Raw genomic sequence first — 23,298 nt, 5'->3', positions numbered from 1 at the left:
TATCGCAACATTTCCACCGAAAAGGTTGATAAAAGCAAATCCAAATTTTATAAGGCTGAGATCGAGTTAACTGTCTATTTGATTATTCAATAACAATCACTATCTATAATTTTTAGGTAACGGTGATTTAATAACAGTTCGTGAATTTTCGTTCATCTTTAAATATTTACTAAATATGGCAACGTTGTACTGATTTACTAACCGCGCAATTCTCTCAAGTGTTCAAGAAAATTATGGTGCAAAAAGTTGTGTAAACACCGTAGACGTGAGGGGAATATATTTTAAGAGGTCCAACTGGTCTGGTCAATGTAATATGAATTCAGTCAGTCATAAAATATGTGGTATACATTTAAACAAATCTAACGATGTGGTAAACTACCAAAATTTCAATTAAAATTTTAATTGATGAAAATTTCCTAGATTATTCAGGTTGGTATATTTAATTTAAACAAGTTAATTAATGTAAAATGTTTTGTTGTTTAATTAACTATATTATACACTGTTTAATAAATGCTATATAGAATATTACAAATATTACAAACATAAAAGATAAAATGGTTTTAATTATGCTACTATTTTTATTGTTTACTGACAGATTTGTTCAAGTTATGATTTTAACTTTATGTTTTAGGTGGTGATAACTGAAATACTAAACTGATGATTTACATTTAGGTTGTCTGTGAAGCAAGCCGTTTATCATGTTTACCAATCATCAAATAAATTTGAAAGGTATGTGTATGTATCTTGTAATACTAATGACATATGTATTGATATTTTGCTTCAAAATATTAATGATAATATTTTAATATTCAAACAACAATTAATCTTCACTTTTGCTATCTTTTGTTAATATTGTCTCGAAAGGAAACTGGTAACTGTGACTACTTAATTTTTTCTTTTTATTTTATTTCTAAGATTCATGTATTTTTAATTAGTAGACAATAGTTAGAAATATTCCAATATAACACTGAATGTAAAATTATCAGAAGTAGTTCTTTAGTAGTAGTGATTTCATTGTTTATGTTTAATTTACTTAATTTACACGGTTCTGTTTAATACAAGCGATGTGAAATTTAACAAATAATGTTAAAAATGGAATGCCTTAAATACTCTTTTGTTCCTACAGTCTTCAAATAGATTTGTGTCTGTTTTGATCTTTCCTTTTTGTATTTTAGATATTGATAACTGAAAAACTAAATTGATGTACACTTTTACATATATGCAGCTGAGTTCATTAATATTCAAGTCCATGTCAGTGTATATTTATTTAGCTTGTTATTCATGTGTTTTAATTGAATATATCCATATATAGAATATTCAACAAAAACAAAACAATATTGAAATATACTCATTAATGTATTTATATTAATGTTGCTTTGTGTTATAAGGTCTTCTTATTTTTGTATCAATATTGGAAAATATTAACCAGAAAGCAATTGATTTGATTTTGACCACTTCTAAGTGCAGTTGTTCTTTTTAAGTTTCATTGAGTGTTTAATTATTATCAACAATATTTTATAAGAATATGGGGCTGGGCACAGACTAGTAAAATTAATTTGTATTTGCAATTCATTCATTTGTTATACACTATTTTGTTTAATTTAAAACCTTTTGTTGTAATGTTGTCAATATTATCCAAATATTTTTTTGTTTTAAAGTGGGGAAATCTGTTAAATATTGTAATAAATATTATAAATATTTTTATATGATATGTAAGCATTAAATAGAAAATAAAACATCTTTTAATTTTTTAGACATTGACCAGTAAATGGAGCGAAGATTACATTGAGTACAGTTTGAAACAACATCTATATTTCTATTCAAACCAAGGTTAGTTTAACTGAGTTAGTATGCAATTAAAAATTATATTATTTTTATTGTTTAAGTCATACTGCAGTTTTACATAAAGTCTAGAACTAGTTCCATGATTTGTATAATACATAACTCCAAAAGAGACATCGCGCAAAAGCAACATTACTGTTATTTTACAAAATAAATGATTATTTTGTGGTTTTCCATTTTCCATAATTGGTAAGGGTTGACTCAAAATAAATTTTAAATTAAAGCATTCAATACAAATCAAATAAAAGGGAAACGTTTAGCTACAGATTCTACAACAAATTTTGAAGTCTAAAATATTGAATATATAGTTCAGTCTCCATATAGTGAACTAATTGAGCAACGATTTTGTCACCCACCGAAGTCGTTCAACATATAGAAAGCAGGAAAAAATACACAACACTGGTATTTAAAGTGTGTTTAATACATTAATAAATAATAATAAAATAAAATAAATATAATAAAATTAGTCACTAGAATTTAAAAAAATTGTTAATTTAGTTTGCTTTCTTTGTTTATTGTACATTTTTGAACCAACTTAGCCCTCAAGTTATGAAGAACTATCCCAGAATATTTCACTTCTTTCGAGTTTTCTTTGACCTACTGAATATCATTGTTTAAAGATTTGAATGTTTCATCAGTGAACATAATTGAATCTTCATCATCATTAATCTATTATAGAATGATACATTTGCCATTTTCTTTGCCACATTTGTTTTAATTTCATTATTTATGTTTAAAATGTTAATATTTAAATTTACTATTTATAAAAATTGTCTATTACAGTTAATTGGATCAAATGGGACGCACCAATCATCTAGTTAATGACAAATTTACGTTTTCCCATTAATTTATATACAATAATATAAAAGATATACACGTAAATGAAAGAATTTGTCAAAGTTGAATCCTACTATATAACTTATTTTCGACTGCATCAAAAACAAATAAAATTTTATATTAATATGTGCATGTAAATCATGACAATGGGATTAAAGTAATCTGAACTATTTTATGATTTTTTGAGACTTAAAGATATAGTATAGGATTAGTGAAAACCAATAAAAATATAAATCAGCTTCAAATGTATTTCGGTACGTTTAGTAATGGACATTCATTCATGAAAATGAAAAAGATTGTTGCTGAACAAATATATTCAATAGGGAGATTCAAAACCTCTCTGATAATTAATTGTGAAATATTGAATATCATTTTTTACTCATTTTATGATAACTATTATAATAGATTTTCAATAGTTGTTAATCTATTATTAAATTTTGTTCTAGGTATTAACATATATGTGGTGGGACATTCAAGTATTCTTTAAATTGCCTCCATCTATGGTTAAATTTTAGTTAACTGAAGAATCTTTGTATTATAATGCACCATAAAATTTTTATATACGTCTGAAGAATGTTCAGTGGGAAAAAAATTAAAATTGAATAGTAATGAATTTATTGCAAATAAATTTGGTTACTTGTCATTTTTGAATAATTACTTGATTAGTTATATATATGTAATTTACTGTTTTAATTGCTGGAGAGAATAAGTTGACAAAAGAACACTATATATTGAGCTATTCTGATTTCTAATTATTGATAATCATAATTTAGGATAGAATAATTTCATTGAGTGTGTATGTAAGTTTTGTTTATTTTGAAGATACATAAAATCGTATTTCACAGTTGTATCAATTGAAGGTTTATAACCTGCTGCTCCACAAACATTGGAGTATGTTAAGTTGAATATTATTAGTATTGTTACACTATTAATGGTTTTTGGTTTAATTTTTTTCAAAAGGTTTCAGTGGCGGTTGTTAATAGCATTCTTATAGCATTCCTTCCTTTAGAAGTTTAAAAGTAACAATGTGTTGACCATCATGTTTTCATTCTTTTGTGATCACTTAAACCTCTGCTAAAGATTGTGGAATTATTCCACACACCAAGACTTTTAAAAGTCTTTCTTCATTTTCTGGATCATTTTCCAATGTTTTATATGACCTGTTCCAATTGTTTCCGACACAACACTCGGGTATGACAGTGTTTCTTTCCCAATCAAAAAATTTCCTGATGTAAGTGTGTGGAAATCATTCACAAGTAAGAGTAGTTTTACCTATTACTCGTCTAACATAGTGCTTAGTCGATTTGACACCAACTTCCCACAGCCCTCCAAAATGAGAAACGGGTATGGAATAAAGTGCCATTGAGTGCCCATGGTTGCCATTTGGTGTTTCTTATTTTCGTGTACCAGGCCAGTTTGCAAATTTCGAACACCTTGTTTGCGCCTACGAAAGTTGTTCCGTAGTCACTGTACATGTGTACACAGGATCCTTTCCTTGAGGTAAATCCCTTGAAGGCAATTAAAAATGATTCGATGATATACCGCTTACTACCTCCATTTGGCAGTACCAGCAACTCCGTAGGCAATCTAAAATCACTAACGATCCTTGGTGAGCATATAGCATTTACCCTAAATTTACAAAGCGTGGCTGTTCAGTAAAGAAAGAAACCTAGGCAGTAATGAAAGAAACCTATAACCCTGGATCAAGGAGGTCACAGATATTAATCTCATTGGTAGTTCGTTTGTACTCTTATCAACGCAATAGCCAAGAATACTGTTCTATTTTTTAAGCATACATGGCTATTAGTGACCGTAGTACTCGCGTAGTTGTACTGCCACTTACTAATCCAGACATTTCCTAGGGAATCTCCACTTCCTGGTTCCATCGTGAACAATTTCAGTATAACAGTATCACTGTTTACCCTTTCTACTCGTTGATACACAGTCAGTTTTTTTGATCTGAGAACATTCCATAATTTTGTGCTGCCCTTTACAATAGCGGCATGGCTGTGGGTATAATACTTGCTTATGAAAGTCCTGTTTATCAGTGGCCCTAGTTTAATTCTGTTACTTGTTTCCAATGATTGGGAGGTTCTTCCAAGGAGAGCAGTCAGCTTCCTAGTAAGGATGCGCAATACCAGAGATCCCCAGGATGATGTGTCCACATTGGGCATTTCCTAGGGAATCTCCACTTCCTGGTTCCATCGTGAACAATTTCAGTATAACAGTATCACTGTTTACCCTTTCTACTCGTTGATACACAGTCAGTTTTTTTGATCTGAGAACATTCCATAATTTTGTGCTGCCCTTTACAATAGCGGCATGGCTGTGGGTATAATACTTGCTTATGAAAGTCCTGTTTATCAGTGGCCCTAGTTTAATTCTGTTACTTGTTTCCAATGATTGGGAGGTTCTTCCAAGGAGAGCAGTCAGCTTCCTAGTAAGGATGCGCAATACCAGAGATCCCCAGGATGATGTGTCCACATTGGGCATCTTGATTACTCCCAAACATTCATTGGTAGTGTCATGCAGTGCTCCTTTGCTGACTCAAATTGCATTACAGGGATGTTAATAATTTTGTTTTTTAACGTGTTTACTATTAGACGCTCATTGTGATACTTTTTGACGAGTATATTGCATGCTGGCCCTACACCTACTGTTTGTGCATTATTTTCATCGTCTAAAACTTTATCCAGTTCTGGTATGTCTAATTCAACGTCAGATTTTCTTCCACAAAATCCTCAATATCTATAACTTTTTACCCTTATATCTTTCTGGTGCACCTTCTTTTGAAAGCATAAGAAATTTGCTAACTGTTGAAGTTTTTTTCGGTGTGATTCAGGTTATCAGATGATTAACACGATGTTTTAAATAAACTTGCTTTATTTAACTACTTAAAAACTACATGTGTAATGGTGAGCTTAACATTAATTGTTAATTGACTATATGGGCCACAGTCAGCATTCCTTTCTTGATTCGGTCCCGGATGAAGAGTTACTTTCTTTGAATATGTTTAGTCCTGAAGTGAAATTCAGGATTCTCGGAAAGTTTTCGAGCTGACTCGTTGTCAATTCTAAGCACAGAAACCTCAGACAAACCAATGAGCTCCTTGAACAGTCGAGAAATCCAGATTATCTACTTTGAGTCAAGATTTGTTGCGACTATCTCCGCTTCACAGGTTAAATCAGCAACCAATTCCTGGCTGCGACTTGGCGACCGCGTTTAACTTTTTTGATTTGATGTAAGAAACTTAAAACATCACCAGTTGTCTTAATTTGTCCATAACTGTGTTTACTTTATTTATAGCATTAGCTATTTCTATTGAATCAGTACCTTTTAGAATTTCAACAACTTATACGAAAGTCTGTTGAGTGCAGTGTCAGTAACACTACTCGGATCATTAACAGATGATTTTTCTTTGTTTGGTACAAATGCTGAAGATACCTCTGCAGGGGTGACAATTTTATTCTCATCACCTTCTACAGTTGTAATCGTTTCCTCGACCATATCTAAAGACATATCCTCAAAAAAGTTTACACGATAAAAGGGGAGCTGTTTTAAAAGTAATACCAAACTGATTCTCAACGGTACATAAATGTTTCCAAAACTTTCCTCCTTGACCATAGGGACAATCGCAAGTGGCGGTGTCTACATGTACAGTGTAAACATATTCATCAGAAGAGACATCAAAGATGACATTATCACAATGCTTGACAATTAGATTTTTAGCTTTAAGACAATGTTGGTTATACATGCTTTTATGTTTTGTTTTTCTGCAGTTTGAAAATGATAATAAGTAACGTCTATGGTATGATTCAAACGCATTGCAAACAAAATACCAATGCGCAAGTGTTAAATGCCTTGCATCTCTGAAGAACTACGTCTTTAAAGATTCTTATCGACGCTTCTACAAAGTTATTTGTGTTATGTCCCCTGTTTAAAATGTTTTGTCTAAAGTAGATAGCCCATTCCTCTCGTCTATCCCATAAAGCAGCGGCCGGGGAACTTTTTTAATCATTACCCCAAAATATTTTTGTGTAAGTTGATATTACCCATGGCGAAGAGCAAAAAAACGAAATTGCATCTTTCATATTATAGTCCCCATGATAATTTTGAAAAGAAAACAATAACTAAAAATTTAATTTAAACATCATTTATTCAATTTATCAATGTAATACCTAGTAATACATAACGGTAATCATAGTAATATATGTAATTTACAGTTGAGGAAAAAAAATCGCCCCACAGAAAATATAAGTAAATGATAATTTCTTGTTATTTTATAATTCATATGATATTCTTGTATTATTAGACGAAAAAACTAGTTTAAATTTTATAAATAGCCCCCATAAAAAAGCTTTTTTAATTTAAATGATTTTTTTTGTTTTTATGTTCATTAGAGTGGAAAAACCTTGTTCGCACAAATATGTTGTTCCAAATGGCAACAATTTTTTAACCGCCTCTTCATGTGCAATTTTGAAAGCCTTTGCAGCTTTTGACATGAAGCCGTTCCTCGAGCAACATAAAGCAGCGCTCCCACTGCTGAACGATAAGGAAAATCAGACGCTTTCCCTGGTCCTTGAACGCTACGTTTCATCATTGGTGTTAGAACTGGATTGCATCCTTCCATATTAAATCGAAAAAGGATTTTCTTGATGAATGCCGTTTGATTGATCATTATGTCACCATTTTGTCGACTTATTTCCTAGTCCTATAAAGTAGGACGGTTCTTTCACAACAACATCAAATTGTGAACGTATTTGCTTGATGAACAACTCCAATTCACCTTTACTGTTTGCTGCTACTAGTCCATCGTCAACATACAGGACAACAATGATTTTACCAGACGGAATACAAGCTTCGGTTTAAGCGACAAACTCTATTGGTTCCATCTTCATACCCCTCAGGTCGCTTCATAAAGATTTGTTCCAAAACGTCACCAAACAGAAACGCTGTAGAGATATCGAATTGGCACAATGTCATCATCTTCTTTACAGCTGCGATTGCCAGCAATGATCTGACGACCTCCAAACGTGCAACCGGACTAAACGTATCAGCATAATCTACGCCGTGTCGTTGCTTCCGAGTTTCGAGAACATTTAAATATTGTCTGCCCCTTGACACTGAACTGACACCCTGTGTCAGTTGATTCAAATTTGCTCCCGAGATTTCGATCATGAGCTGCAAGGACAGATACAAGATGTACCGAGTACCACCATTGTCTATCCACCATTGGTCTTTAGTGGTAGCCATGTTCCGGTTACTGTTGATGGAAACCAGCGTGACACGTGAATCAGTAACATTAACTTGAGAGCCTTTTGATTTACCCCCTTCACTACCAGCTGAAGTTGAGCCAGCACTTCCGGCACGCGCTGGATATGGAGGTTTTCCATCGGCCTTCCGTTTTGCACACTGGCGCACCCAGTGGCCTTTGGTGTTACAATATTTACACGTCGAATTACCCTGTTTCTTTTCCTGACTTCTTGGGATGCTGGCGGCGCTAAGAACCTCACCAGATTTTGCCGCCGCATTAAGCTCATGTAAAATTAATGACTATGAGATATCTTCAATAGTTTTATCATTATTTGCTTTCAGCAGAAGGTAGCTTGACTTAAACGACTCAAAACGCTTAGGCAAAATGTGCATTACCTTAGAAACATAAAGCAACTCGAGAAATGCTTCAACTGTTTCTATATTTCGCGTCTTCAGACCAGCAGCAAACTCTCGATGTTGATTTTTCACTCGTGATAGCATGGTTGATTTTTCATCCCATTGCATACTAAAACAATCAAGACACTGACGAAACAACTGGTCTTCAGCCTTGTTATCAAACTGTTCAACTAAAATGTTCCGGGCTTCCTTAGCTGATTGTCTACCTGAATTCTTTGGTGTAGTTCATCACTCACACATTGAGATCTGATGATTTTTGCTTGAGTCGCAGATTTCGTAGGCGGCGAGATCTCTCCTCTGCTCGATAGTCGGTGGATCCGAGAGAATAGGTTGAGCTCTCGTCCCCTCGATGATTCCGACCGCATCAAACAACTCTAGCACATCCAAAACTCGGTTCTTCCATGTTTGCTAGTCTTCTGTCCCTTTCAGTGGTTTTATATCTTTCACCTAATGCATTTTGTTTTACAGCAGGACGCACTCGAACTTGAAGGGTATCCAGTAAACTCACGAAAACAAAAGATGCAACGAAAGACACGTGTTGAGTTAACCTCTAATCACACTCAGTTTTCAGCACAGTCAAACGAACTGGGACCCATAACCTTTTGAAGTTTTTTGCATGCGGTTGTTTTGTATTACCCATAAATGTTGCGATTTGTTCTAAATAATATTTTTCCATATTAAATATTTGCGTTATTGTCACAAATTGTTTTTGACGTCAACATGATTACTCCATTTTTATGTTCTTAGGCAGCTAAAGCGTATTTTCTCATTACCGTTTAACCCATTAATGGCTTTTTAATTTCAGGAACACCAAAAAGATACAAATTATCGGCCAAGTCAAAATTTTAAACGTTCCACTTTCGACACTTTATTGTCAATAAGAACAGGAACTCCTCTTCCTCTTTTTTCTTTGATAACAATTCTTTTAGGTGACTGATTTTCGTAAACCAATCTAGGATCATTCTTGGTAACTCCTTTACTCTTCTTTTATTAAAAATCATGAGACTAGAGAATATTCTTTCTATTAGGTTTCGATATTCTCGACAAAATTTTGTATTAAATTGTTTCGAGCTTCCATTCAAGTATAATTTTTTACCAATATATCTTTTGCAAACGGGATTAGAGAGGGACGATTAAATTTATTAACAGCTAAATTTTGCGCAGCTTCGGTTGAAACTTCTATTGCCCAATCACTTTCGATAAGTGTACAAAGTATTTTTAACTTTTCCATTCGGAAAGAAAAAATTTCTGAAAAATTTTCAGATTGAGATTCGTTAGACATGGTACCCATCTAAAGTGCTAATGATGGTGACTTAAAACTTCTTTTGAGTTTCATCATAATCTGCAATTATTCTGGTTGCCTTAATCAAAAGACGGAATCTTTGCGGAATCAATATGTCTATCAATGACGCTGAAGAATTTTCAATAATTTTACGAGCAGTAATAAGTAGTCCTGCTAATTGTTGCATATTCCTTTTTGTCACCATCAGTTATGTTTTCCTCGATGGCTTTTATTATAACGACGCGCTACTTCGCAAATTATTTTATCTTTCTTGGCAACCAGAATGATATCGTCTGCTTTCATCATTGATAAGAAGTCACTGACTTTCAAGGGGTCATTTGGATCAAAGTTTATCGCTTAATTTGAGCATTAAATCATCTCTCGGGCAGTACCGCTCCACAAGCCAGTGGTGGCGGGAGGCCGACGGATCAACTGCAAGCCCAATCCTCACCCAGGGAGGTTCTAGGACCTTCCTCAGATTGGGCTTGTTCTTCCGGGAACCAGTTGACAGGGGGCTGGCATCTTTGTCAGTCCCGTCTTCTGGTTCAACTTCACCCGTGTATGTATATACACGCCCTTTCCCCCATATGTGCTAGCACATATGGTTTCCAATTGGTTATGATCTCCGGATCGGTGCCTGGAGGGGGGTTTACACTTTCCCCTCTCTGTCCCCAAAAAAAAAAAAAACATTAAATCTTTTCTTCGGATCTGTATTAAAAAACATTGTTTTACATGTTTCCGTAAAGTAGAATAAATGTAATGCGTACAAAATTCATACATAAAAAGTACATTTGTACATAAAATAATAACAGACTCCAAAAACCAACAACAATCTATAAACAAAAATGAAACAATTTTATGTTTTTGATACATATTTTTTTTTTAAATAACTTTAATCTGAAAACGATAAAGAAATGGTAACCTGCATATCACTGTCATCATCAATTTTCGCTGGTAAGGATGGGTCTGACTTAAAAAAGTTGTCCAACGTCCTTTGGCTTGCCTTCTTATCTATTTCGTTCTTCAATGATTTATAAAAGCTAATGGCTGAGTCAATTCCTCGAGAAACTTTAGCTCTACCTTCGACGTCAGGATCGTTTTCGAAATGGATATTTATTGTTTTTTCGAAATAGGAAAAAGCTTTCGAGAATTTTTTTAATGTTAGCTGTTTGGATACAACAGGCTCTGTCTCTTTATCTGATTGCAACTGAATGAAATCCTCATATGAAAGTTATTCCCTATCATCTTCAAGTAGATCAAACACATTACGTTCGTTCAATCCTTCAAATCCAAGATCATGTGTTAGATCCAAAATGTTTTGCCTAATTTCAGGAAGGAAATTAACTTTTGTATCAGTACTTTTTACACATTCTGACCATATTTTTTTTCAAACATGGTTCATTGTTGTTAATTTTAATTCCTTACATGATTCACTGATGCTGTCAACAGCATCCTTGATGTTATAGTTTTTCCAAAATGTTTTAATTGAACATTTACCATCGGTTTCCCTTATAAGTTGACGGAAAGTTCGGCATAGGTAATATGCCTTAAAAGTAGCTATTGCACCCTGATCCATTGGTTGGATCAGAGCTTTTCTATTTTTCGGAAGGTACTCAATTATTACAACTTCAGATTCTTGAACCAATCCTCAAATGTAGCTTCAGTCATCCAAGCTTTCTTGTTAGATTTTCATATGACTGGTAACTGATTTTTATTTAGTCCTTTAAGAGCCCTTGAATTTTGTCCCTAATTATTTCCAATTTTTCCAGTTAATGTGTAACAATCAGTAATAAATGTGTTCATAAAATATTCACAGACAAGTCTAAACCTTGTAGTCAATAGAATTGACTAGACAAAAATATGCACTCGCGACTTACCAGAGTCTTGTTTGCTCCATGGACTGTTGTCTGGTATATTAAAAGTGCAACAAGTTTTAGCGCCGTGAGGGATCCTTCACAATGTTTAACAAGACTTGTTGTTACTGAGGTGAATCTTTAAAAGCCAGGAATGTCATGTACAAAAAATACACGTATTTTATTTTTTATGGATGCAGCTATGGACTGGCATTCACAATTAATTGTACATTTATACTATAAAATCCTTTCCCATTATAATAAGAACCAGCAGGATATTGGGGATGATTATTTGGAGGAGAGATAATTGCAACATGAGTGCAATCAATGCTTCCAACAGCACTAGGAAAGTCAAACTTTTCAAAATTCGTTCCTAGGTGACAAAATAAATAACAAATGTATAAAAAAATCAATTTAGTATTATCTTCAGGCTTAGACAACGGCTTAATGAATTTTGTTTCTTGCTTGGCAGTTTTTAAAAGCTTTCAGCAATAGCATTAGCAATTTGCCCCTTAAAAATAAGACTTCGTTCTACAGACGGATCAATTTTCATAAAGAAATCACAAAGCTCATTTGCCATTTTTAAACTTTCACTAAGATTGTTCAAACGAAATGTTACGCTTCCAGTGCTTGTTGAAGCCTCTTCTTCAATGGTCTGTGAACTTAACAAGTCGGTTTCAGTCTAATCTTCATCTTGCGATTCAAGCAACTTTTGAATGTCACTTGATTCTATCTGTGCGAACCCATGTCCATTCGTAATTTCGACCATGTTTGCAGTCAAAGTTTGAATTTGCACAAATTCTTCCATCATTTTCCGCAGTCAGAGTAGGCCACAGTTTTTTTCAGCATGATTTCAACGTGTGGCTTCAGTTTATCCAATGATTCTTTTATGTTTACGATGCATTTTGCTATGACAAATTTCATCCAGCACTCCCTAACATTCATATCAGTATCACATTCTATATTATCTAATATGATCTTCGTTTAATGCAGTAGAGCTTAAACGCCTGGATTATTCCTTGGTACATAGGTTGAAGCTAAGCGGTCGTGTTGGAAGATATGAATGTCACAGATACTAGGTTTGTAAATTCTATATCGTTCTGCTGCAACAGTATTTGCAGATGCAGTTTCTCCAATGATGAAAATGCTTTGCCTCCTCCTGGACCATTGGACTACTCAGGGCACATATAAATGAGTATCCATCATCATTTGAATTATTACTGACAAATGAAGAAGCATTTAATTTATTGACGACAGTTTTTAATGCTACGATGAATTGGTGATATGTTGGATTGGTATTGAAAAAACCATGATGACGTATTTGACAAAATAAATTTTCTATGGGGTCTTGATTAAGAAATCTAGTATTCAGAGACTCATAGCCTTCATTTTTCAACTCGTGCCATAGTGAAGTAACAAACGTTAAAGTAGTTATCCAGTCAGTTATACTGAGATGTGAGACTTCTTGAATCAAGAATTTTCCATTATCAAATTTCCGATAAAATTTCTTAACAAAATTCTAAATGTCCAGATGATAGAATAGTCATTGTGATCTTCAGTTTCCATTACCAAACTTTCGAAATTCGAAAATTAATGTTGGATTTATCTTGAATAAAAGCTTGAACAATGTATTCAAATTTGCAAGTCTATTGTGTTCACATTAGATATTGCCCCGTAAAAGAACACTTCTCGATTTTTTGTATACATGAGGAACATCGAAAATAATATCAATGGGACGATTATTAACTAGAAAATATGTTTCAGAAGGGGAAGTTTGAGAAGATAAAGAACTTAAAGTAGATCTGTTTGTGCTACCTTGGTCGCAAACTGTAGTCCTTATGTTTAAGCCTATACTTCGAAGATTAGAGATAATTTCGATAATAATTAACTTTAAATTATAAATTAGATGACAACCCACGAATCATAAAAACTAAAGCATGATCTGCTTTCTTAGAAGTTTTACCAAGATGACCATAATCCTCGAAACTACAAAATTCTTGTTTTTTACAATGAACAATTTGTATCATTTAATTCACAGGAAACAGATTTTAAGTGTTCAAAATATAATTTATTTATACCAGACTCAAATTCAATTTTATTAAGAAGACTTTTCAGAGTAGAAATGGAGGGTAAAGAAAAAGGAATTTGCAAATAACGATATAATTTACCACTTCGTTTATACCTCGATAGTGCGAAAGTTTTATCATCTAGAGACCTAATTTTACCATTAAATTTTCGAGAGGAATTTCTCAATTGGGAAGCAATAAAATTTCTTGTAACAAGATTTAAATCAGAACACATTTCTTCTAATTTTCCACTCGTAAAGATAATACGAATATTGTAAATGTCAGACTTTTGTTTTCGGCAGCGTGCTTTTAACTTCGAAATTTTAAAAATTTAGCATTTAGATTCATCTTATACAACAAGGAATTTTTCTCAGCATTATTTTTAATATTTGTAGTTTTATCACAGATAGAAGATGGAGATTTACAATATGAATGATCTAAAAGAATATTGCTTACTAACAAAATATTTCAAAAATATCAACTTTTTGTACTTGTATCACAGAGAGAATTCTTTGGAGAGATAAAAGAATTGGAATGAAAAGTAGGATCAGTAGAAACATTTGAATTAGATGGAGTATCAGAACTTTTTAATAAAACATTGAAATGGAATTTCAGATACTTAAGGCCGGCTAAGGCCACAAATTTTCGCCTGCCCCCCTCCCGTTTTCGAAAGTTCTTTTCTCTGACTGGCGAGTTTAAATTTTGTTCTATCTCTTATGTCGGACCACGTCTGTCATAATAATAATTATTTTAATTTGTTCAATTTACCTATATCATCACAACGTACTTCTTGGATTAACAATCCGTTGTAAACTTTTTTGGAGTTTGACGGTACATCGGGACCAGTATGCAGCTTGGTGACTCGGCCCAATTGCCAATGTAACGGTGGAAGGTTGTCTTCCTTTATGACGACTATTGCGCCAATCTTTAATAGTTTCGGATAGTGTTTCTGCCACTTCACCCTGGTTTGTAACTGGGTGATGTACTCCTTGTGCCATCTCTTCCAGAAGTGTTGGATTAAACGTTGTAAAAGTTGGAATTTGTCCAACCGATTCTCGGGAACCTTCGCCAAATCATGTTCAGGTATTGCTGATATTGGTTTGCCAATTAAAAAATGTCCAGGGGTCAAGGCACCAGGATCATCAGGGTGTGAGGACAAGAGATGAAATGAACGGGAATTTAGAATACCTTCTATTTGAACTACCATGGTGGTAAAATCTTCGAAAGTTAAATGCCAACTACCTATTATTCTTTTCATATGAAACTTATTTCATATAATTATTTCCGGAGTTGTAGAACTTTATAATTTGTAAGTACTAATATATATATATATATATATATATATATATGATATGATGTTTCAAATGTTTCAAATGTTTAAAAAAAATCGACATTTCCAATAAGATTTTCGATATAAATAAGAAAAATAAAATTGTCGATTTTTTTGAAACATATATATATATATATATATATATATATATATATATATATATATATATATATAGATATAGATATAGATCATATATTAAATACTTACAAATTATAAAGTTCTACAACTCCGGAAATAATTATTCTTTGATTTATTTTATGAGGAATTAATGGTACACAACAATTAATGGTAAAAAATAAAACTTCAGTTTCGAAATATTTGTTCTGTTGTTTTACTTTATTCGAAAATTCTTATCACATACAGTATAATCCTGAATTTTGAGGCAATTTTATCAAATAAAACAAGGAGTAAAAATAGGAAACGAAAACAGTTGGAAAAAATAAAACTGAATCGTCGTATTCGATGTTTTTCTTATAAATCAATATACACCCTAATTTAACCCCTCTGTATATTTTTGTTTGTATAAACTGAATTGTTGAATGTAAAATAAATTGTTTTACTTTACTTATTAATTTTCACTTAAGAAATGAAGGTCTTGAATAAGGCACTATTCGAATAATGATAGGATTTTATTTAAACATATTTCTGGATTTAGTTTTTTATAACATCAAACTTTGTATTGCCATGGTCTTGAAAAATAATTTGCATAGCTGTCTCTTACATCTTTAGCCTGTTGTCCAGATCTTCTAGCAACTTGTCGCAAAGGTAAGAACGAATTAATTTTATCATTTGGGGATAAATACTTTCCATTTCACGTTCTGCTGTTACGTAGAAAATTGTGAAGTAACACACAAGTCATAGTAATTTCTGTGACTTTATGAGGTTCGAAAAGGATTGGTTTTCTGAACACTCTAAAAATGGATGGCAATATTCCAAACGTGATTTCTACGATTCTGCGGGCGCGTAAAAGGCGATAATTAAAAATTCTTTTTGGGTTACCTTTGTCGTGCACTCCAGCATATGGTTTTAATATGTGAGTAGACAAAGCAAACGCATCATCCCCCACAAACACATCTGGCAATGGTACCTTAAATGAAGGCAAAGGTTCATCTGGAGGCAAATATAATTCATTTTTATGTAGTTTCTGGTATAAAGTTGTATTTCGAAATACACCACCGTCACTAATCCCTCCCTGGCATCCAACATCAACGTATACAAATTCATAATTTGCATTTACTAATGCCATAAGTATTATAATTGAAAAACTCGATCCTGACACTTTTATTTAATTTAACTTTAATTTCGATCGCAATAACTTTTATATTTTTACTAGTTCGGAGTTACAAGAGAGTCTAATACCATTGAATAGCTGTATAAATGTATAAAACGTTTTCATAATCGGCTTGTAGCGCTCTCAAATGATTTTAATGCTGCCAGTTTTTTTTTCATATGTTCACAGTCTTGCTCATTATTTGATTTTTATGTCAGGTAATAGAGGATATCGATAATCTAATAGGAGACAATGAACTAGACGAAGAAAATAGTTCAACAATAGCTCCATCTAAGCTGTAAGCTATGAGTACTAATTAAACTAGAATGGAGGAAGCAGTGCTATTCTTAAAAAAAGTAGCCGAACAGGAATCATCTACTCCAGATGAATATTTATTATATGGCAAAACTGTGATCTTTAGATCCATTTAGCAGAGGAATTGCAATGCTGGAAATCGACCAGTTAATGTTTCCGCATGTGCATGAGCCAAATTATTCGTTTCAGGACCCTCAATGTCGTAATGTACGTAAACCTTGATTCTGTCAGCCCCGGGGTATCATCCATCCACGTTTAATCAGTTTTTGGGTCACCCATCCACATCTACCCAACCCGTGGGATACTCATCTATGTCTCATGCAAAACCATCACATTATTCGGACTCTCGTCAGTCAATTTTCCCATTCGTCAGTGTGTACTTCTGGTCCGCCTTCACTCTTGGGAAATTATACCCCGATACAATCAAATAAGTACCCTGAAGGATAGCATGTGAAGCGAGTCAGGACCCCAATTTGTTAAATTTAGACGTACAGATGTCTTAAGATAATTACACAACTATTATAAAAAAGGTTATTATCATCATTTGTATTTATAATGTTTAATGTTTATTTCAGTTACCATTTGTTAATAAAAAGTTGAACATACTTACCATTATTTTATTTTTGAGTTCTTTATTCAGCGCCCTACATATATCCTGCACACATCGAGATACTGTTTGAGATGAAAATTTAAATATGTACGACAGGCTTTGAAAGCTATCTCCAGAAGCTAAGAATCTTAATGCTACAGCTAACCTCTCTTGAATAGGTGTACTTTTTCTCATATTTGTATCCTTTTTGCCTATAACTGGGCCTATTTTACTTAGCAAAAATTCAAAATCTGTAGCTGACATTCGACAAAAATTTTCAAAATAAACGTAGATCGTCTAACATGTTTCTTGCATTATATCTGCAAAAAGAAATTTTTTTAATGTTTTGTGATGAAAACCTAACCTACTTAAATGTTATAAACAAGAAACATTATTGGGCACGGTCTCGGGATGCAGCCATGTTGTCATTTTGAACGCGATGTTGCCATTTTGAACGCGGTGTTGCCATTTTGAACGAGGTGTTGCCATTTTGAACGCGGTGTTGCCATTTTGAACGCGGTGTTGCCATTTCTTATAGATTACAGATATCTGTTTGTCCAGTATAAAAACAAAACAATTATATATTTTCCATAAATTTTACTATATATTCATGATAAAAACAAACATATATAAAAAATTTCTTTCTAGAAATATATTTTCTTAAAGCAAAAACACCATCTAACGGTATTCTATAACCTAAAATCTACCAAGTTATAGTGTCCATCACAGAACACCCAAGAAGTACAAATCGCTTACTAAAAATGAGAAACAACACTGGACGATAAATTGCTTTGTAGTGTTTAAATTATTCAATAAATGTCGTCTTTATAGTTTTCTGTATTTGATATTTGACAAAATTGGCGGGAATAGTTTCAAATTCAAATTACTTAGTATATTATAGGATGAATTGTGAGAAATAAAATAAGCTATGGAATTAAAACATTTTTATTACAAATTATTTATTGTACATTATAAAAAATACATCAGTCTTCTGTATACTACATATTATATACAACAAAAATAAATAAATACAAATCCAACACAATAAATTTCTTCAACAACAATAACAAACAACATAAAAATAAATAAAACGAATTAGATTTCAAATTAGACAATAAACTTTCAAAAACATTAAAATTAAGATTTCTGGAAGTGGAAGGAACAGATTGACTAGAATTCATATTAGACAATGAATTTTCAAAAACATTAAAATTAAGATCCCTGGAAGTGGAAGGAATATGAGAATGAAAAAGTAATGGTGACAAAGGAACTGTTTTAGATTTAAGGCGACGAATTTTTCTTGTTATATTGAAATCTGATGGAGAGAAATGGCCTTCACAGACATGACATGTTTTGATAGAAGGATTAATATTACAAATTGACAAATTGAACGCCATACTAAATATAATTTAGAATCGGAAGGTGGTTTAAAAAACGATTTATTTTTAAAATTAGGATTATGAACATCACTATAATATGTATTGAACCATAATATAATAGGGTAAAAGCCGGATAGTTGCCCCACTTTTTAAAAAAGGTCTTATAAAAAAATATGTATTTACTTAGATTAATTGGATCCAATACGATTTTGATTTGGTAAAATTGTAATTTTCAAAACATTCTACACACTAATCATAAACTAATGCTTTTTTATTCGTATCTTCCATTTCAGAATTAGCGTTTTTTACTTTTAATATTTTTTCAGAGTCTTTTATCGAATTTTCGTCTCTCTCCCGTTTTATTGCTATTTCTTTGGTGGCTTTTCCTATAGTTGTTTTTAAACCTATAATATTTTCTTCATTTTCGCTGCTGTAAATTTGCATTTTTCTTTCGTTATCAGATTCAGATTCACTGCTGGTGATATTGACATATTTATTGATCTTTTCCTTTTTATGCGTTTTTCCTTTTTATCAATTTCTTGGAATGCCCTCTCCAAACTTTCTTCTGTCCATGTTATCTGGCGTGGAACCACGCCAGATATCCGCCTGTATTTACGAGGCATTTTGATCACCTAAAATGAACTCATGAACCAGTGAATTATAATAAATAATTATTTATTTTAAATAAAACAAGTTATAGTAAGTTGGAACAGAAACCAAGAAAAAAAATCTGGCTTTGTCCGTTTAAAAATTTGTAGTTTTCCCTTGGGCGACTCGGCAAAAGTACTTTCAATCCTTTTCAATCAGGATACTTGCCTTTTTGATCTGTGAAAATAATAAAAACTCTTCAGTAACAAAATGTAATAAAAAGTGCTATCTAAAGTCTAATACATGCCAGGAAACAAAAAGTTGACTGAAACCACTACCCGTATTTAAAATATTCACCAATATTCATAAGAATTATTCACCAATATAATTTTGACGTCTCTCAGAGTTACACTGCGGCAGATATTTGTTCACATAACTAAAACACGCGCGCCTAGACTGACATATTAAACGGCACTTAGCTCAATGGAAGTAACACTTTTAAATATGGTAGGGCACAAACCCCATCGACATCGCTAAAATAGTGTATTTAAAACCGCGGCATTCATTGACATTACACGGTTAATTCTGTCAATTCCGAAGTTTTCTTGGTACTGAAATTTCGGGCTTTTTAAGGGTTAATTTCTCCCCAAAAGAAAAAATTTTGGGCTCGAAAAATAACCGTTTTTTTTTATTTTTAAAGTGCGGGGTGTGGCTTTACCGTAAACTTAGACTCCGCCCTGAGTTTCAAGGGCTGGGATTATCGAATCAAAAAATTTTATATGCAGGAATTTCGGGCTCTTTATGGGCTCACGAATGATCAAAAGAAAAAAAATGTAGCTCAAAAAATAATGGGTGATTTTTAAAATTTTAAGATTTCTACGTACTTGCACTTTTCTCATTGACATTACACGGTTAATTCTGTCGATTCCGTGTTCTTGGTACTGAAATTTCGGGCTTTTTATGGGTTAATTTCCACTCAAAATTAAAAATTTTGGGCTCCAAAAATCGATTTTTTATTTAATTGTTAATTAAGTTTGTGTGTAAGTCTACTTATTGAAAATATGCAGTTGGATACGATGTTTTGGAAATTTCAGGCTTTTTATATACTAAATAATGTTCATAAGTAAAAAATTTAGGCAATTGTCTTGTATGAATTACCGTTTTGGTAAGGGCTAACTTTTTTATATTTTATATAACTTTATGTTATGCAGTCTCGTTGTTTTAAATTTGTTATTTAAATAATTGTACCTTTCAGATTAGATGTTTTGAATAAAACACTCTGTTTTTCGTGTTGAAAAACAATTTTTTGTAGTTTGAGTACCATGTTTATTCAAAAAATAATTTTAAAAAATAAAATAGTTATTTCTGAAAACCTTTCCTAAGTGATTTTCGAGTATATAATGACATGAGGTTAGATATCTTTATTTTTTAGAGGAAATTCTCCAATTTTTAGGTCATCGATTTCTGTCCACGTGCGATCTTCATAATAAATTGCAGCAGTGTAATGCTGCACCGAGAAATCAACATTTTCATTGTTGATTGATTTCCTAGTATTTTGGCCAAAGGGAGCAACATATAAAATCATCCCCTCCAACTTAAATGTGTTTTGACAAACTTGAATCTTTGTCGGAATATCGGCAACGGTTGTGAATGCAGTGTGTGACTCGTGTGACGTCCACAACAAGAAAGTGTCCTAAAACAAATGTTTATTATAAATTAAAAATTACAAAAAGTAGAAATTCTAACAATGATTCATAAATCTTGTTGTATTAATTCACGAAATTATCTATCTTTGTTTTTTGAAAAATTCACAAAAATTAAATATAAATACATATATGTTCAATTTTAAGCAAAATTACACTGACTCTCAGAAGAGAAGCAAGGCATCGTTGCATGGTTTTTATAGGAAAACTTAAAAATACATTTTATTTATGTATTTTTTGATTACTATCACAGGAAAATATCAAAAAATATCCGCCTTTTTTCTCGTCCACTTTTCGGACCAATTCTGCTGTTAACGATACCTGTAAAGTGGAATTTCGACTTTATTAGGCCTCCACAACTACCACAGGAAGTTTCTGCAGTTTATAAAAAATTTGAATTTAATGCCTTTTCTAAATTGTCCATCTCCATAATATCTATGCAAGTGAACGCAATGGGTATTTCCGTTTGCTTGGAACATTGTTGGCAGACAGATTTTTCAAGCGCAACCGGATTTGCTTTAAACAAAGAGATGCACATCTCCCTCGCCGATGCTTCGCATGGGAGTATTGTAACCTTTTGCATTTTGCGATGCTCCTTTTTTGGCACAAGGTTTACTAAAACTTTGGCACGGCCAAGATTTTTATTTATCTTTTTTCCTACAATAATACAATGAATATGAAATAAATGATTCGAATGATACGACTATTTATTTAGACAGATAAGCCATTTTTAAAAGCATAAAGTATTACCATAATTTATATTTCGATATAAAAACTTTCGTGTAGTTTGACGACTCGAACTGTGAATGTTAACAATTCATTGTACTGGACAAATATGGTGTTTTATGCCTAAGACAAAAATTAGCATGTGAAATTCGAATTTTCTTTCTTCTAGAATATCATATTTTATTATAAATGCAGTAAAAAAGACAGGCATATATGACGAATATATGATATAGGAAACAATCAATTTAAAATCAGTGTAAATCTTACCAGGATTAATAAGTTAGAATTAAAAAATCCGAAAAGTCGGTGTGCCAACTAGAAAGAACATTTCGCAGTTCAGGATTTTGAAGGGATTTTAACATCACTTGACATATTGAGTCAAAAGCACATGTATTGACTAATGAATATTTAATCCCTTCTACTGTAAAGGTCTTCGAATTTATTAAATTAGAATTTTTTAAAAAAATTTTTGCCTTCTGGTTACCATAATTCTCAAAGTCTTCTCTTAGGAATTTTGTATTTAAATAGTAACTCTGTTTCACTTTCTTTTTCAATGGTTCTTCATATCCTCCCCATTTCTCCGTTTCCTGCAGAGACGAAACACGATCTAAGTACCTTCTGTGGCAATCACGGCAAAATCGCTTTTCGCCACACCCTTCATCCTCTCCAGGGCACGGGAATGAGTGAGGTTCGCAATTTTGTATCGTTTTTCCACAAACTGCGCATTTAAGTTCCTCTCTTACTTCTGAAACTGTTAGTTTTATAATAAACTTAGAGTTATATAAATCTGATTTAACTAAGTTAACTAAATTATTTCGTCTTTGTACATATTTGTCTATTAATTTATCTTCAATGGCATTGTCGGCATCACGATTACAGTCTCTTGGTTGACTCTTGCGGTTCCATTTAAATGGTCTATATGAGTTTTAATAAAATTATCTACTCTGTTAGAGCGACATTTTTTTAAAGGTACAGTCTTTACAACATTAAAATCCGCTTCCACAACTGCACTTGTTGCCGGCGGGTCCATATCGTTCGCTTAAGTCTCGACTTTAGACGAATAAATGCGAAGGCATCCGAAAGCCGACCGCGCCATGCCTTCGGGCGTACAGCGGCTCGAGGGATTTGGACCGGGGCTGTCGACTAAAAACTGCATCTCCAGTATAGCAAACCGTAAAATGTACAAATTTATCTTGGTAACTCTGGTGGAAATGAGTAGGTATTTTGTAATATGCGAAGTAGATATAAATCTGTTTTGGAGTAGGTACAGGGTTATTAATTTAGTAACCTAAAATTAATTTCTAAAATAGATATGATAAACAATTTTATAATTTAATTAGATTCATTAATTTATTTGAATGTATATGATTTTACATTTGTTACAGGACTTATAGTCATCTTCGAGTACATAATAAAAATTAAGTATTGTTTATGTCAACAAAGGAAGAATCTTCGTTAAATTGATGACACGGTTTATGAAGTTTTTTAAATAATAATAATAATTTTAATACAGAAATATTGAAATATTAAAACATTATCTTCAAACTGTGAAATTTTATAAATAATTTTTTCTTTATAATATCAAGTGTTTTTTTTTCAAATTTTGAAACAAATTAGTTATTAACAACACAACGTAACCAAGTAATTTTATGTCACAATTTCTTTGAATAATTTTGTTTATTATATATATATATATATATATATATATATATATATATATTAAGGTATGTAATATCTCGTAAATTTTTCTCTGTTATTTTGTTTATATCTTTTTTATATCCATATATTATCAATTTTCAAATCTATCAAATTAATCAAATCTAATATTCATTTTAAAAAACTATGCAA

At 32.3% G+C, this 23,298-nt stretch overlaps 1 long non-coding RNA gene across 3 annotated transcripts; it reads left to right on the top strand.

The window, feature by feature from the left end:
* Positions 1-21: 21 nt before the first annotated feature.
* LOC109605959 (uncharacterized) lies at positions 22-3,292 on the top strand. Of its 3 annotated transcripts, XR_007547992.1 has the most exons (5): positions 22-429; positions 632-729; positions 1,755-1,830; positions 1,887-2,031; positions 3,126-3,292. It is a non-coding gene; the product is annotated as an uncharacterized LOC109605959 (long non-coding RNA). The 3 variants fall into 3 exon arrangements; XR_002192025.2 differs by lacking the exon at positions 1,887-2,031; XR_007547993.1 differs by lacking the exons at positions 1,887-2,031; positions 3,126-3,292 and adding an exon at positions 2,626-3,046.
* Positions 3,293-23,298: the final 20,006 nt, after the last annotated feature.

The sequence above is a fragment of the Aethina tumida genome, chromosome 5 (genome assembly GCF_024364675.1).
Source record: "Aethina tumida isolate Nest 87 chromosome 5, icAetTumi1.1, whole genome shotgun sequence".
NCBI classification, from domain to species: Eukaryota; Metazoa; Arthropoda; class Insecta; order Coleoptera; family Nitidulidae; genus Aethina; species Aethina tumida.
Note: the sequence above shows the minus strand (reverse complement) of the source record. Positions and strands in the feature narration are given on the sequence as shown.